The sequence below is a fragment of the Sciurus carolinensis genome, chromosome 12, assembly GCF_902686445.1.
Source record: "Sciurus carolinensis chromosome 12, mSciCar1.2, whole genome shotgun sequence".
Taxonomy (NCBI): Eukaryota; Metazoa; Chordata; class Mammalia; order Rodentia; family Sciuridae; genus Sciurus; species Sciurus carolinensis.
Window position 1 is genome coordinate 90,222,073 of NC_062224.1, and position 18,786 is coordinate 90,240,858.

Below are 18,786 nucleotides of genomic sequence, written 5' to 3' on the forward strand. Positions count from 1 at the left end.
TTAACTATTGAAACTACCTTTGAGGACTTGATCTTGCTCACTCGCCAAGGAGTAAGGAGTCAGCCTGAGTTAGTTAACATGTCATTAGTCCCAAAACCACCCTTTCCAGCTCACTGTACTGTGCCACCGTACAGCCCCAGCCTGTGCTTCCAGAAGCTGGGGTGTTTCTGGATCTCAGGTCCTGTTTGGGCCACAACCCAGTTAGCCACCACCACCTGTGTCCACATGGCATATTAGCCCCACTGTGGTATGGCACCCTAGTTGCCTACTCTAACCAAGCACATGTCCATCTATACTGCCTGGGAACTCAGACCCACTGAAACCGAAATGGAGTGCCTAGCCTCCTCAAGTGCCTAGGCTCCTCAAGCTGCTCATGGGGCAGCCACATGGGTACATTCCCACAATGCCATTGCAGATCAAAGGAACCTGACCTCATAAATAGATTATGAGACTGACAATGGGTCTATCCCTCAATTGGCCAGTGGGATGGGTAGGAACGTCACAAAGTACTTATGGTTAGAGGATAGAGATCACTGAGAGAATGCCCTTGTTGGTACATTTTGTCATTTATCCCAGGTTCCCTTCTATTCTACCTCCTAATCTCTGCCTCCTGGCCACAATGAGGTAATCAACATTGCTACAGTACTTGCCCTCTCCCATCTTGTTCTATCTTGCCAGACATCCAAAACAATAGGGGCAAATAATGAAAGACAGTAAACAAAAACAATACTCTGATATTGTGACATGCTACAGTAACCTGAGAATAATTCTCTATTATTAGCTTGTACAATTCTCAGAAACATACACAGATACTATGTTCACATACAGAAAACACAGACAATTCCCAGATATGTGAGCTCACACACTAACCAAAGAAATTACCCAGATACTGTGACCAAGTGTGCTAAATAGAGACATTACAGACATACTGTGACCAGGTATATTACAAAGCAACAATAACCAGATACCATGACCAGTAACCAAACACACTAGCCAGATGTATCAGTCATACTTCTCTAGAGAAATAGAAGCAATAGGATATATGCATGGTTACAAAAAGGGGATTTATTAGATTGGCTTAGACATCTAGAATGTGGATAGTTCCGCAGTGACCATTTGCAGGCTGGAGAGTGGGAGAGAGAATAACTGCTCATTCCATGAAACTGGAGTCTCAGAACAAGAGAAGACAATGATGTCACCCTGTCCTGGACCAAAGGCCTGAAAACTCCCCGTAGAGTTGCTGGTCATTCTCCTTTGGAAAAAGGAAGGAGCTAGATAATGTGTCCTCAGGTGATCACAGCAGTAGTCAAGAACCCTCTCAAGAAGAATCGAGCTTGCTTCTGCTGTAGCTTCCTTGTTCTTCCAACTCTTGTTCCATCCAAGTCCCCAACCTATTGGACTGTGCTGCCCACACTGACAGTGTGTCTTTACTTCAGTTTGCTGTCCCACATCCAATCATTCCTAGAAACAACCTCACTGAGACATACAGAAGCCTTTGAATCTTAGGAATCTCTTAATCCCATCAAGTTGAGAATTCAGATTAATTGTCAAACCAGATATGCACCAGGTACTAGAGATATCAGCCAGATACCATGGCCACAAATAGCAAATACCTACCATGACCAGAAACAGTAACCAGCAAAAATAATCAGATACCATGTCTATGTAGAGTAAGCAGAGACAAAATCCAGATTATACAATCAGGTATAGTAATCACAGATGTTACAGAGACACCATAACCTATCCAGCAACTGGACATTATCCAAGTATTGTGAGTACGTACTGTAACCAGAATAATAGTTAGATAATGTCTGACTAGGGTCATTAGCCAGGTACTGTGACCAGATGAAGTAAAGAGAAACAATACCCTAATATAGTGACCAGGTATAGTAAAGAGATACAATAACCTAATACTGTGACACTGTGCAGTAAAAAGAGACCTTAGCCAGATACTTGACCAGGAATAGTAAGCACAGACTGTGATACTGTAACCTGTTATGGTAAGATGAGGCATTAGCCAGTTGCCATGATCACGTACAGTAAGCAGAGATATTAGGCAATTACTGTTATCTGGTATGGCAACCAGAGACATTAGGAAGATGCTGAGACTAGGTACACTTAACAGAATCATTATGCAAATACTGTGAACAAGTATAGTAACCAAAGACATTAACCAAGTACCTTGACCAGGTACAGTATACAGAGAAAATACCCAGATACCATGAATAGGTATACTATCCGAAGACCATAGCTGGACACAATTACCAAATTCAGTAACCAGTGATAGTATCCAAATTCTGTGACCAAGGATAGCAATTAGAGATTTGAGTCAGATACCATAAACAACTACAGCATTCACAGACAATTGCTTGATATCATATCCAGGTACAGCCACTACAGTCCATAACCTGTTACTGAAACTGGGTGCAGGAACTAGAGACAACAGAAATAAACCATGAGAAGGTAGCCAAACCAGAAATTATCCAGACTCTGGTACTAGGTATGGTAAACAAAGGTATTAGTCAGATAACCTGACCATGTATAGTACACCGAAAAAGTCAGATAACATGACCAGGGGCTGTACCCAGAGACTTTGTCAGATACCATTACCACGTACAGTAAACAGAGACAAACCCAGATATAGTGAACAAATACACTCACCAGAGACATTAATCTGCTACTGTAACCAGGTAAAGTAACTGGAAACAAGAGCTAGAGGTTATGAACAGAGAGAGTAACCAGACCTGATACAGTGACCAGGTAGAAAATGCCCAGATACTGTGACTGAATACAATGAAGAAAGACATTAGTCTGACACAGAAACCAGTCACTGTAACCAGAGATAATATCCAGATTCAGTGATGAAGTTTAGAAACCAGACAACAGCAGATACAGAGACCACATACATTACTATAGTAAATAGACAAATGAGCCAGGAACTGTGACCAGGAATAACAACGGGAGACATTAGCCAGAGACTGGGACCAGGTGTAGTAACTAGATACATTAGCCAGGAAAAAGGTATTATGACCAGTTAAAATAGAGATCATATGCAGATACTGTGACCCAGTAGACTAAGCAGAGACATTTTCCAGAAACTGTGACAAGGTATAGTATCCAGCAATAATACCCAGATATTTGACTGCATACAGTAAGCAGGGATATTAATCCAATCCTTGGATCAGATATAGTAACCAGAGATATTAGTCAGGTACCACCACCAGGTACAGAGAAAAGAGACAATACCCTAATACCATGATTGGTATAGTAAACAGTGACCTTAGCCAGATTCCCAGGGTAGGGACAACAAGCAAAGAAAATATCCCATCTCTCCTACCTCGTACCTCAATGTGTTAAAATAAGCAGAAGCATTAACCAGAGACTGTGAGCAGGGACAATAAGCATAGACATTAGGCAAATACCATGACTACATATAGTAACCATAGGCATTAGGCAGGTATAGTGACCAGGACATTATACAGAAACATATCCAGACAGGTTGATCAAGTACAGTACACAGAACAATACCCAGGTACCATGATGAGTCAGTAACCATATACTGTGACAAGATATAATAATCAGAGACATTACCCAGATACCATGACCAGGTACAGGAACTAGAGACATTAACCAGATTCAATAACCAAGAACAGTGACCAGAGACAATATATAGGCACCATTGCCAGGTACACTAAATGGAGACAATACCCAGATACTGTGCACAGGTACAGTACCCCGAGACATTAGCCAGATATCATGTCCAGGTATTGTAACTTGACCTATCATCCAGGCACCATGACCAGGTGGAGGAACCAAATATAATATCTAGATAACATGAAACAGTACATTAACCAAAGGCATACGCCTAATATTGTGAGTAGATAGAGTATACAGAGAGAAAACCGTAATAACACCTCCTGGTACACAAAAAAGACACAGTAATCTGATGCTCTAACAAGGTAAAGTAAATGAAGATTCTGTAGCCAGGAAGAGTAAGCAGAGACAATACTTCACAACTCAGCATGTTACAGTAAGAAGAGGTACTGGCCAGATAAGATGGCCATGTATAGTAACCACTGATAAAAACTAATGACATGTGGAGCTACAGTAAGCAAAATATTAATAAGACACCATGACTAGATATATTATCCAGAGACATTAGCAAGATAACATGACCAGGTTCAGTAGCTGAGACTTTAGGAAGACACAGAGAACCAGGAAACAGTCGTAACCCAGACACTGTATCCAAGTAGAGTTACCAGTGTCATTAGCCAGATATCATGAAAAGGTCCAGGATACAGATACATTAGCCAGATATCCTGAACAGGTACAGTAATCAGAAATATTCACCAGGTATGGTGACCAGATACAGTAACTAGAGACAGGAGTCAATAATGATAACTAGGTACAGTAAACAAAGAACTTTGCCAGATTCTGTGAGTAGAAATAGTAAGCAGAAACAATACCTTGTACCTCCTCCTGTGACAATAAGCAGAGGCATTCACAGAGACATTAGCCAGAACCTTTGACCAGGCATAGTAAACACAGATATTAGCCAGATACACTGTGTAGCTACTGTCACCAGAGATGATGGTCAGATACCATGACTAAGTATATCATACACAGAAATGGTCAGACATTTTGAATAAGTATAGCACACAGAAAAATATCCAGTTACTGTGATCAGATAGAGTCACCAGACATTAATCATATATTGTGACAAGGTACACTAAGTAGAGACATTACCCTGATACCATGACTGGGTAGAGTAATGGGACACATTAGCTAGATACTGTGCTCAGAATCAATAACCAGAGAAAATATTCAAATACTATGACCTGGGTACAGTAACCAGAGACATTTTCCAGATACTGTGACCAGTAAAACACCACAACTAGGTGTGATGGTGGATATTTGATGGTGTCCCCCCAAAGTTCACATGTGAGACAATACAAGAAGGTTCAGAGGAGACATGATTGGGTTGTGAGAGTCTTAGCCTAATCGGTGATGTGCTCCTTGGTGGGATTAAGTGAGTGGCAACTGAAAGGATAGGGTGTAGCTGGAGGAGATTGGAATTGGGCTGTGGCTTTGGGGTATAGATTTTGTATCTGGAGAGTGGAGACTCGCTCTGTCTGCTTCCTGATTACCGAGATATAAGATGCTTCCCACCAACACTCTCTCCCACCATGATGTCCTCCCAGATCTCAAGCCCAAAGAATGCAGCTGACAGTTTATGGCCTTCAGACCTCTGAAACTGTAAGCCCCCACATAAACTTATCCTCCTCTATAATTGTTCTGCTCAGATCCTTTTAGTCACAGCTAGGAAAAAACTGACCAAGACATTAGGCATAGTAACCAGAGTCATTACCTACATAAGGTGACCCGATGCAGTAACCAGAGACATTAACTACACACAGCAACAAGTTCAGAAATCAAAGCCATTAGCAACCTCCTTGACAAGGTACAATAACCAGAGACTCTATTTAGCCAGATTTGGTGATCAAGGACATAAACCAGAGAAATTAACCACTTACTGTGACCAGGTACATGAACTACAGACATTAGCCAGATACTGTGACTTGTAACCAGAGACATTGACCAGATACCAAGAGTTGGTAGAGTATACCAAGACAATACCCAGATACCATGACACAATACAGTGGTTAGAACATTGAGCAGATACCAAGACCAAACATAGTTAAAAGAGTCATTACCCAGATACTGTGACCAAATAGAGGAATCAGAGACATTAACAACTACTATGAGAAGGTTCAATAACCAGAGAGTTAAGCCTGATATTGTGACCAGGAACAGTAAACTGAAAAAATACCTAGATACAGTCAGGAGGCACTGTAACCAGAGACATTAGCCAGATCCCATGGTGCATCAAATACAGACAACATCCTAATGCCTGACCCTTCAGTCATGAGTCAGATACCATAACCCACTACAATAACCACAGACCTTAGCTACATAACATGACCAGTTACAATAACCAGAAACATTAGAAAGATATTCTGACCAGTTATAATAATCAGGAATAATAGCCAGGTACTATGACCAGATATAGTAAACACAGACAGTACCCAGATATGATGACAAGGAATAGGAGCCAGAGGCTTATTCAAATACTGTGACCAGTTACAAAACCAGATACTGTGGCCACATACAGTATACAGGGATAATAATTAATCACTGACAAGGTATAATAACCTGAGACATTAGTCAGATGCTCTGACCAAATACAATAAACAAAATTCTACCCATATATTGTCACTAGATACTGTAACCAGAGTCTTTATGCAGATACTTGACCAGGTACAGTACACTGAGGTGTCAAGGCAGACACCATTTCCAGGAGAGTCAACAGAATAGTGCCTACATGTTGCTGCTCACAGCAACAATCCCACGAGAATTTATCAGAGGCGGACTGGGAATGAACTACTTCTATTTCTGGGCTGCTTTTTTGCTTGTTTGCTAGTTTATAGAAGAGAGGCTTGCTTGCTTTTAGAGGTCCTATGCTTTCAGAGCAGTTACCGCTTTCAGAGAGGCTATGCTTTCAGAGAGGCTACGCTTTCAGGGGTGCTACTTCTTAGAGGTTTGCTGCTTCTTCTTAGAAGTGCGTCTTAGGGGTGTGAACAGAGGTGCATTCTAGAGGTGCGTCTTAGTGGTTCATCGTACATCCTATCAGAGGTGCTGCTTATCAGAGGTGCTTCCTATAGGTGCATTCTTAGTCCTGTGTCCTCCTCCCAGGTGAAGAGAATGTCTTGTATACACTAAGGCAGCCAATCAGCTAAGGATTAAGTAGTACGATTGGAGCACGCGCCATGGTACCTATCAAGAATGAGGAACACGTGTTGACCATGAGCACTGAGGAGACATCAACCAATCAGGCAAAAGGTCATGAGAGTTCACCCTATGTTAACACTAATTATGCGCCACCTCTTGGCCCAACGCCAGCCACCACTTAGAGCCACTTAAACATGTCTCTATATCTCCCCCTTTTCAGTTTTAAAAAGTGAAGAAAACTTTAATGGATGGGTGATAGCTACCGCTATTTCTGGATCGACTGTGCCTGTCTTAGGCGTCCACATGTCTTACTGACATTCTAACCCATCATTGGATAACCAAGAAGCTTGATATTATCGTCTTGGCTCCCGTCTTAGGTTGATATGTCAGCCACAGGAGACTTTCTCGTCTCTGACAACCAGCTGTCCATTTGAGACAACCAAGCCTGAGGAGAAGTTCCAGTTTCTAAGGCAGCAAGTGCATTTTTACAATGATCTTATATCCCTTTGTTGGCGTAGGCGCATCTTACACATGTAATAAAATGCTAACACAAACAGACACATGAATAAATTGAAGTTTACCAAAACTGGGGTCATGTCAACAATTCTTCTGGCTTGTTTTACTGAGGAAAAGATGAAAAACATCTGAGTGGCTAAATCAGCTTCTGAGGGGCTATGGGTCCAGCCAATTCTAATTTGGGAATCACCTGAGCAATGTAATTACTATCAGTAAACAGATTCATTTGTTGCTCCTTAAACTTCACAAGGGATATGACAGCTGCTTCCATTTCCAACAAATGAGCTGAATTTTGAGATGTAATCTGAATAATAGTATCTTGGTGAGTAACTACTGCAGCAGTACATTAGAAGAAACATTCAGGGCCTTAGGTTTGTTGATAGCTGCTCCCTGACCCTTGTTAGGGCATTGTCTCTTTGCCACTGTATATATCTGTGCATACACTCCAGGATCATCCTCTTTAAAGTTTTTCTAATGTTTGATGATCTCTGTCTATTTTGGTCCTCAAATGAGGGCAGGTTCCATGAATTTTGGGGTTTCTTTGTATTAGACTGAATAAGATATAGCTCTCCCCTACATTTTTCCCTTGTTCTTAAGTTTTCTGAGTAATTGTTTTCTAAGTCATTGCCACTCAATTATTCCTCACTTTGTTCTCTTTCCCATTGTGGCACCTTGAGCATCCTTTCCTCTATAAACCCTGGGCTTATTTTTGCTAGAGTTTGAATATATGATCATGCAGTGTTTTCCTTCACTGTCGTGTCTTTTGTGACCTTAGTCATTCGGGTCTTTGACCAGCTACATTTATTTGCTTCCAAGAAATGACAGCACATATATAATTCAAAGATAGAATTCATAATTAAGAGGGAAAAAGGGTCTAAATAGTTGAAAACTTCTCAGCATTGCTCTGAGGCAGGAAATGAAGGAGCTTCTCCAGTCGAGGAAACCAAGTGTGTGATAGGGTGACTATTGTATTGAGTTTCATATGAATAGAAATGACCAACACAGTGGATGAAATGTCCTGAAGACCTTTCAGAGATCTTGAAAACGTTCCCTCACATCACAAACCAAGAGTTTTTGGAGAGCAGAATGGTTTCAGTGGACAGGCTCAGGACACCCTCCAAAGGATGGTGGCTACTGACTTCGACCTCTAGCACCACCCCTTTCTTTGTACAATTGAGCAACACTCATCAGCCTCTCCAGCTGTGGTTTAAGGTATATTTACCTTCTTACAATTAGTATGATATCAATTGTAGACTGCTAATGCAAGTTGAATATCCCTAATTCCAAATGCTTAGGACCACACTTTTTATTTTGAAGTATATATATATACAGAAGATATATTGGGGTAGGACATGATCCTAAACACAAAATTTGTTTTACATATTCACAGCATAAATATATTCCTGTCGGGGTTTCCGGAGCCTCGGGCATAGTCAAGATGGCGCCTGGCGCTGGGCCAAAAGCGGCTAGCTATACAGTAAACAACCAGCAAATTCTGATGAGTGGCTAATTGATTAGAGCATGCCTCCCTCGCGTAACTGTTCTATGCCTGCAGCTGTCCGCGCGTTTACCTCGTGTACTCTCCCCTGATTGGTTGAAGTGTATATAAGCTTGGCGTCTTCCTGGGGGAGGGGGTTATGCAGAAGAGAGTGCAAGAGAGAGGTGGAAGGCGGTCGCAGAAGCGGATGAAAGCAGGAGAGTGCAGAAGCGGCTGAAGCAGGCGAGAGCAGAGTGAGAGAAGGAGAGTAACGGCTAAGTAAGAGGGAGAGAGGAGAGCGCAGGAGGGGGAAAGTGAGAGAGAGAGAGTAAAAGAGAGAGGGACAGAAAGGAAGGAAAGGAAGGAAGACCGTGCACAATAAACTTCTGAAGCTTCAGACGTATGTCGTGTCTTTCTGCGGCCAGAAAGGGACGCGGTGGGACGCGATATATTCCAAAGATAATTATATGCACACTCCAAATGATTTTGTGCATTGGACAAAATATCATGGTGTGGAATTTCCACTTTTGGCATTATTATCTAGAACATTTAGGAAGTTTTAGCATTTCAGATTTTGGATATTTGGGTTAGGATTATCCAACTTTTATATGTCCTTTATTCTCTTGAAGCAACTCCTTCTATGTCAAATTTTTTAAAGATTTTTTATTGTAAAATGATGTTGCTTTTATCCATGTATTTGGATAATAATGATTTTTAATTTTTTCTGTTAATATCATGTATAGTATTTAATGACTGGTATTTATTGAACCATCTTTGAGTCTCAGAAATAAATCACAGATGAGCAAGTCTTATAAGCCCTTAAATGTACTGTTGAATTCATCTTTTTTGACAGTTTTTGCTTCTCTATTCACCAGGGATATTCATCAGGTATAATAGTTTATTATTTTCTCATAATATACTTATGTAGCTTTGATGTCAAGATAATGTTGGCCTCATAATTGAATTTGGAAGTGATTACTACTCCTCAGTATTTTGGAGGGACATGAAAAGGATACATGCTAATTTTTTTTTTATTAGAGCTTTATAGTTACACATGGTAGTTGGGTTCATTAAGGTCACATTAATTTTTAAAAGTTTTGTAAATCTTACCAGTAAAGTTATCAGATCCTGGAATTTATCTTTCATATAGGATTTTTAAATAACTGATTCAAACTCCTTGTTCATTATTAGTCTCTTGAGAATTTTGTATTTTTAATTCAGTCCTGGTAGGTTGCAAGTGTCTACAAATAGGTTCATTTCTTCTAGGTGATCCAAAGTTTTGGTATAATTGTTCACACTAGATTCATAGTACATTGTATTTTTGTGTCATTAGCTGAATGTTTCTTCTTCATTTTGAATTTAATTACGTTAATATTTATCTAGCTAACTTTTATCAATTTTGTTTATTGTTTCAAATATCAACTCTTAACATTGTTGATGCTTAGTATTATTTCCTTAGTTGCTATTTTTTTCTTTTTCAATACTTTTTACTTCCTCTTTCATAATATCTTTAGTTACTTCTTCATTTTCTAGTTCTTTGAGGTATAAAGTTTGAAGCTTTGTTATTTATTGTGATCTAATTCATATAGGCATTTATAGTTATATATCTACTTCCTTTACAGAACTCCTTTTCTGCACTTTATACATTTTAGTATGCTGTGTTTTGATTTGTGTAAGTATCATTTAATTTTCCTTTCAATTTTGCCAATGACCTATTGGAAGGTCAGGTAGATGTTATTCAAATTCTATATATTTGTGAATATGCCAACATTCAGTTATTGATTTAGAGTTTCATGTGTTTCTTTGGCAATGATACTTGAATAATTTCAGTATTCTTAAATATTTGAAACTTTTTTGTGACATAACATATGACTTATCCTGGAGAATGCTGTGTATGCACTACAGAATAATGTGTATTCTGCTATTGTGTGGAATACTCTATATATGTCTGTTAGGTCAATTTGGTAACATATAGCTCAAGTCCAATGTTAAATGTTAAATTGTTAAATGTTGAGTACTGAAGCACCCTCCTATTATTATTTTGTAGTCTATTTCTCCCTTAAGATCTATAAATATATATATATATATATATACACACACACACACACACACACACACACACATACACATATACACATGCACACATACTCTCAAGGAACTGACCCATTTATTACCACATAATGACCATCTTTTATGTGTTTCTTGTAGTGTTTGGCTGAAATTCTTCTGTGTAATAGAAGTGTAACCATCCCTACTGCCTTTTGGTTTCTGTTGCATAGACTGCCTTACTATCTTTTTCCTGCCCTATTTTATTTTGTCCTGAATGTTTGTGTCCTCCTAAATGTCACCGTTTCATTCCTAGAGACCACAGTGAGCATATTAGTAGGTGAAGTCTTTTTAGATGAATAGGTATGGGGTTCCTTCCTCAAGAATGGATACATTGCCCTTAAAAGGAAAGGCTAGAGTACTTCTTTGACCTTCCACCTAGTTAGAATGCAGTGAGAAGGTACCATTTGCAAAGCAGAGAATAAGTCCTCCTGGGACACCAAGTTAACTGGTGCCTTGATCTTGGGCATTTCAGTCCCATTAACTGTATGAAAAGGTGTGTCTTTTTAAAATAAGTTACACTGAATTAATTTATTTATTTGTTATAGTGGCCCATTGGGACTGAGTTAAGTATATTCACAAGTGTTAACATTAAACACAAAGATTACTTGCTTATTATAACCAATTTCCTTGAAATTGAGAAATCTGCCTCAACTCAGTCAATTTGTCTAAAGCATGATCTGAAAGAAGAGGAAAGTATTTAATATAAGCCATGTGATTTTATGCAATAAGAAGTAACCATTTGTCACATTAAATTTTTGTGTATTTTTATCTTTATTTTCATCCTAAACATTATACCTTTTAAAAATCAAAGATGTTTCTATTCAAAGGTGATTTTAACTAAATCATGCTATCTGAAATGTAAAGACATAAAAATTACACTTCAAAATCTTGTTACTGAAATTTTTAAGCTAGAAAAAACATTTCTATAATGAAAAATTAATTAAACCACTATTTGACATTGAGATCATTGCCGATGAGATCTGTATTTCTACACATGATCACCTTGCTTTTTAGACATCATTATCTTAAAATATCTTATTCTTAAGGTTCAAAACTGATTATATTAAAGATTGAAAATTTTACAATATAGATAAGTTCTGATACTCTTCAACTTATAGTGGGGTTACCTCCTGATTAACTCATGATAAATTGAAATTATTTTAAGTTGAACATGTATTTAATATCCCCAACCTGTCCTATATCATAGCTTAGCAGAACAGTACTCTGTAGATATTGACTGCTTACCTTGTTGATCACAAGCCCAATTGGATGCTGTTAACTATTTTTAAACAATAACATAAAAGTAGTACACCATGTATTTCTAGCCTTAGAAAAAGATTAAAATACAGTTTCTCTACTCAATACATATCACTTTCATACTACAGTGCAAAAAAAAATCACAAGTTAAACCACTATAACTTAGGGATTGTCTCTTTAAAGGAATTACAACTTAATCTTCTTTCTGTAAACACAAATGTAGTTTTTACTGATTGTATGGCATTTTCTGCCAATCCTTTTTTCCATAGTTATACAGTGACAGTTATGATAGTTACATATCCAATTAAACTTGTATTCCTCTTTGTGATTTGTTTACATTTTTAAATGTACTAGTTTCTTGTATTTTGGAAGCTCAGATGTCATCTTTTTTACATTTGTTTATTGACTGATAAGTAATAATCAGTAATTGCTTTTATTTTTTTACTAAAATAAGGCATGACTTATTTGGATTTTACATGTTTCTGAATTACATAATTTTGAAGATGGAGAGTGTATCTTTCCATGCACTGTGAAACAAAGTCTCAGAGAACCTCAAAAGTTATGTAGAAAACTTTTAGAGTTTGGAGAATGAGGGATACAGACAAACATGGAAGTAATTGCATTTAATTTCTTGCCATAGATGTTTTATGAACAGGATGCAACAAGTTTGCCAAATTTGAATGCAATGCTTTTAAGATGTGGACCTGTGGTCTCTGAGATTCTAAATACGTCAGCACATATCATATCAACACAAATTCTGATTTATGAATAAAAATGAGTTAAACAATACTTAAAAATAAAATTAAAACTAGATAAAATAAAAATTCTGAATTTAAGTGTATGTTCTAATGATATTAATAATGGAACCTATTATTTTTTTGTGCAACGAGGATACTCCATGTGACCATCAATACACTTTGTACGAAATAGTTGATTTGCTAATGGACGATATCCATATTTACATCTAAATTCAACCGAATCTCCTGACATAGAATAAAGTTTTTGCTGGTCTTTTCACCTGAAGCTTAGGTTGTGTTTTTCCAAGATTTCTTTTGATATTACACATTCATCTGAAAGAAAGAAATGAACATGAAATATTAAGTTAGAGGAGTCTTTTATCAAGACTTTGGGATGTTCAAGTAGAACGCATTTTAATGTTTCAGAAATTCTTCCTCAAAACTTTCTGAACAATTTTTTTGTGAATACCAGATACATTTAAATAAATTTAAAATGGAAAATGACTTAAAAATTAGGTGGTTGATATGTGATAATTATATTTTATTATCAACTGAAAAGATTAATTACCATATTAAGAGCTCGGCATTTTAGAGTGTAAAAACATCATGGCATGATGGCTGATTTTTTTCTTTTTGGATGGGAGAGTGAAACCAGGGGCACTTTACCACTGAGCTACATCAACAGTCCTAGTATTTTTTTATTATTATTGTTATTATTATGATTATTATTTTGAGATAGGCTCTCACTAAATTGCTAAGGCTGGCCTCACACTTGGGATCATCCTGCCTCAGCCTCCCATGTTTCTGGTTTTTCTTTAATTAAAATCTTGGTCAAATGCTACAAAGTTTCAGTTATAAAAATGTGTAAGAGAGGGTGTCTCACACACACAAGCAGTAGAAAAGATTAATGAAACAAAAATTTGGTTATCAGAAAAGGTAAGAAAGATGAATACACCTTTAATAAGACAAACCAAGACAAAAAAAGGGATAACTCGAACAAAATAAGAAATGAAAAAGAAGACATTATAACCATTACCACAGAAATATGAAGGATCATTAAGGATTATTAAGATGAAATACATGCTAACAAATGGAAAAATGTGAAGAAATTCATAAGTTTTTAGACACAGAGGTTCTGCTAAAATTAAACCATGAAAAGATACAAACCAGAAGAGATCAATAATGAATAATGAGATTGAATTAGTAATAAAAAAGTTTAGGAAAGCTTAGATGTGTTTACTGATTAATTTTTCAACCTCTTTAAGGAAGAACTTATTCCATTTCTTTTAAAGTTACTGTTAGGGTGGATTTAGTGGCTGCATGGAAGGAAGCTGGACACCCGGCAACCCACTGCAAGCATGGGGGGCATCAGGCTGCCCGCATGCACCAAAGAACAACCACTCAGATGCAGGCAGATAAACTTCGTAGTGTCTTGCTACTGCCCATCAATCAACAGAATCCCCAGCCAAACCTTGGGGGACACTAAACCCTCATGCCTTTCCCCACCTATTCCGGCCTGTAAAGGCTCTGGGCAGCCGGAGAACCTATGAGGTTTTCTCTAGCTCTCTACCCTGACATGTATCCCGGGGAACTGGAAATTTCAACCGAGAGCCAATTTCCAATAAAGCTTGGGTTGGTCACTGTTGTCCAACTCCTGTTTGGCCAATTACCCTCACGCTTAGTTATTGCAAAGAATTGAAAGAGGGAATCCTTCCCAACTCATTCTCTGTGGTACTCTGGTAGCATAGCAGATAAGAACACTAGATAAAAGAAACTGTAGACTAATAATCATCATGGACAGAGATAAAAAATTTCTCAACAAAATATGAGCAAATCTGGTTCAAGAGAGAATCATAAAGGTTGTTCACCATAAACAAATTGGTTCCATCCCAGGGATGCAAGGATGGTTCAACATATGCAGATCAATAAACATAATACATGCCACCAACAGAATGAAGGATACAAATCATGGGATTAATAGACACAGAAAGCACTTGAAAAAAATTCAACATCACTTCCTGATAAAAGCCCTGAACAAATAATGTCTGGAAAGATTATACCTCAGCATCATAAAGGCTATATATGACATAGTCACAGGCAATGTACTGAAGTGAGAAAAGTTGAAAACATTTCCTCAAAGATCAGGAACAAGGGTGTTCATTCTCCCAGCACTTATTCAATATACTACTAGATATTTAACCAGAAAAGTGAAATAAGAGAAAGAAAGAACAAACAAATTGGAAGGAGAGAAGTCAAATTATTCGTGTCTGCAGATCATATGATTCAATATATAGGAAAACCTAAAGACTCCACCAAGAGACTATTAGAATGGATAAAGACAGTAAGGTGCAAGATAACAAAATCAACACCGAAAAATCAGTGAGAATTTTATACACCAATAATGAATTTGCTGAGAAACAAATCATAAAAACAATCCCATTCATAAATCTGTACAACAAACAAACAAATACAACAAAGAACAAAAGACCACTACCACACACTGATGAAAGAAATTGAAAATGATACAAAATAAATAAAGATATTTCCCATGTTCAAATACTGGAAGAATTTGTGTTGTTAATATGTCCATAATACCTTAAGCAACTTAAAGATTAAAAGTCATCCTCATTAAAATACAAATGATATTCTTCACAGAACCAGACAAGAAAATTTTAAAATTCATATGGAAGCACAAAAGACCTGAATAAGAATATAAATCTTGAAGAACAAAAAAAATCTAAGCTGGAAGAATTACAATACCTGATTTCAAGACATACTACAGAGCCATAATAACCAAAATGCCATAGTATTTGCACAAAAACAGACACATAGACCAATGGTACAGAATAGAGACTCCCAGATAGATAGATGATAGATAGATAGATAGATAGATAGATAGATAGATAGATAGATATAGATAGATAAATGCAAGCATCTCTATGTACTGATTCGCAACAAAGTTTCCAAAGGGTGACCTCTTCAGTAAATGATGCTGGTAAAAATATATATCCATATACAGATTAAATCTTGACTCCTCTTTTCATGCACAAAATTAAATTCGAAACATTTCACAGCTTAAATATAATATCTAAAAACTCTAAAATTAGAAGAAAACAATGAAGAAATAATAAATTGGTTCAAGCAACACCGTCTACAGCCTCAAGACTTTATCATTTCTGGTGACATGTGATTGCTTGAAGAAATCTTAATCACAGAAAATTCGGGTTACATTTGTAAGTTCTTCCTTTCATCTCACTGAAGGCACATATAAACCATCAAAACATGTGTCCATTTTGCAGTGATCTAGTACTAAATATGTGTCTGGAATAAATGCTGCATGGGTAGATGGCAAGAACAACTAAGAAAGTTTCTTGTTCTTATATATGACATGATGCAGTGTTTATTGTGATTTCTTTTTGACTGTCCTTTTCATTACAAAAGAAATAAAAACTCCTTGGAAAAAATTCAAAGAATGCAAATTTTTAGAAAATACAAGGGAACTATTTTCTTCCTAATCTGGTCAAGATGAGTAAAAATCATTTTTATGTATTCCTTTTGCTAAGCATAATTTATAATCTTTGATATAAAAAATTTAAAGACCAATATAAGAAGACTCTGGAAAGTACAGAGAATTCATTCTGAATAGGAACTTCAGAACTCAAGGAATGGAAAATAGTTTGCTATATGAGTTCACTTTAGGGCTTTTGTGTATTCTAGATGGAGCACTGGAAAAGGCTAATCCCAGGAATGATATCAGGTAGAGATAAATAAGGAAAATCTCATGAGAAGTATCATCCCTTTAACCTAAGGACAAGAAAGGGAGTAGTCTTGCAAGACCAAGAGAAGATAGACTGAAAATCTATCAGCAAATTCAACTTTAGAGACCTTGAGAAGAAAAGAAAACATTGGAGGCCCAGAAAGAAGGAAGAAATAAGTTTAATAAAACAATTTCACAACCTGGGCATGTGGCACAAAAGTAGGTATTCAAGAAGATGTGTCATCTCATGTTAATACATATCATAATGAATCTGTTTGAAGATAAAGGAAAAATTCTTTAAAACTGCAAGGTAGAAAATCCACATTACCTATAGTTGACTAATATTCAAATGACAGTGGACTTCTCATTCATAGCCATAGAAGTCACAAGGATGTGAAAGAAGAAAGATGTCACTCTCCACCTCTATATGCAGTGACACTGTGCTTAAGAATAAAGGCATAAAGGCATTCTTTTACAGAAAAGATCAAGAGAATCTGTCTCCAAGAGTTATAATAAAGTCTAACTGAAAATAATTCTTCATATAGAAATGAAAAGATGTCCGAAGAATATTGAGTCTTCAGGAGAGAGAAAAGAACAATGTAACTGATAAAAGGAAAAATATATAATATAATAGACATTTTCCTCATCAGTTTTTTCATTATGTTTCATGTCTGAAGGAAAATTATAGTATTTGATAATACTTCTCAGTGTATATAGAGGAGACACTAAAGGGCAAATGCACTTAAACGGAAGGAAGGTTCCCACAATTTGATGGAAAAATAAAATGTCAATACTAGTCGAATGATAAGCTGAAAATATATTATGTATATACTGGAATACCTAAAATAAGAATTTTGAAAAGTAAGGGGGTGGGGGAATCTATCAGAAAGATACACACAAAAATAGGAAGATAAATCAAAATTAAATTCTTTAAAAATGCTCCCCCCCAAAGGAAAGGAAGAGATCAGAAACAGGAATGAGAAACAGAGAAAATAAATAAAACAAAACAAGACACAAAACCCCAACATTTTAATAATTATTTTGAATACAAATGGTATAAATATACCAGGTGAAAAGAGCAAGAAGGACAATATAGATATGTATATGAGACCTCACTCAAACACTGACTTCACCATTAGCAAAAAGTAGAGTCAAAGTCAAGGAAGAGAAAGTAAGTAAGGAAAAATTAATTTTTAAAAGTAGAAATGGATGATATAATATATATATATATATATTATATGTTTCCCTTATTTACTGAATTCTAAACATTAGGTGCCAATGTCCAAATACCCAGGCTTATTTTATAAATATACTGATTCCCTGGCTGGCCTCAGTCACACACCTTCAAATATTTTCTTTGTATTGAGAATGCCAAATGTATATCATATTCTATGATCAGTCTTCAATCCTCTGTTTTCTACTTCTCAACGGGGATATCTCTTGGAGTTTTCAAAATGTACTGAGTATCTTAATGCTTAAGATGAGGAATTTTCTCAGATTGTAATTGTTCTATTAATTCAGTTAAGTATGTTTTGAAAAAACTACATGATATTTCTTAGTTCACTTGGACAAAAAATAAATTTCTAGCAATGTCATTTTATTTACATTAAAAAATATATTCTATAAGAATTTCTTCACTTTATTTTTATCAACACATTTTACTCATACTATGTCCTCAGCAAAGCAAAATTAGGAATATGATATTCTACCTTTGCACTGAGGTGGCTCTGTCCAGGTTCCATTTAGACACATCACTTCTACTTCCCCAAATATTTCAAAAGGTTTGATGCATTCATAACGTACTCTCTCACCAGATGGAAACCTACGCATCTGGATTGATAATATATTAGCATTTTCCACTCTGGGTGGATTCACACAGGAAGTATCTAAATAGAAAGAAAAGAAAGTATCTCCACCTAGCGTTCATTTTGAGTAACCAATCAATCAATAAGATTCCAAATACATTTTAAGCAGGATTGAAAATAAATAGATACTTTGACATGAAGAACTTTTCTGATTTCAATGAATTCACAGTATGAGAAAAAAAGATATAGCAATATTTTTTTGTCAGAGCTAACCTTTCATGCCCTTAAATAACTCTTCCCTATCCTTTACTAGAACACTGATAGACATTTTAACTCCTT

At 36.6% G+C, this 18,786-nt stretch overlaps 1 pseudogene; it reads right to left on the reverse strand.

Annotated features, from left to right (window-relative positions):
• Window positions 1-12,663: 12,663 nt before the first annotated feature.
• Window positions 12,664-18,786, reverse strand: part of LOC124961427 (complement factor H-like) — a 108,326-nt pseudogene continuing 102,203 nt past the window's right edge.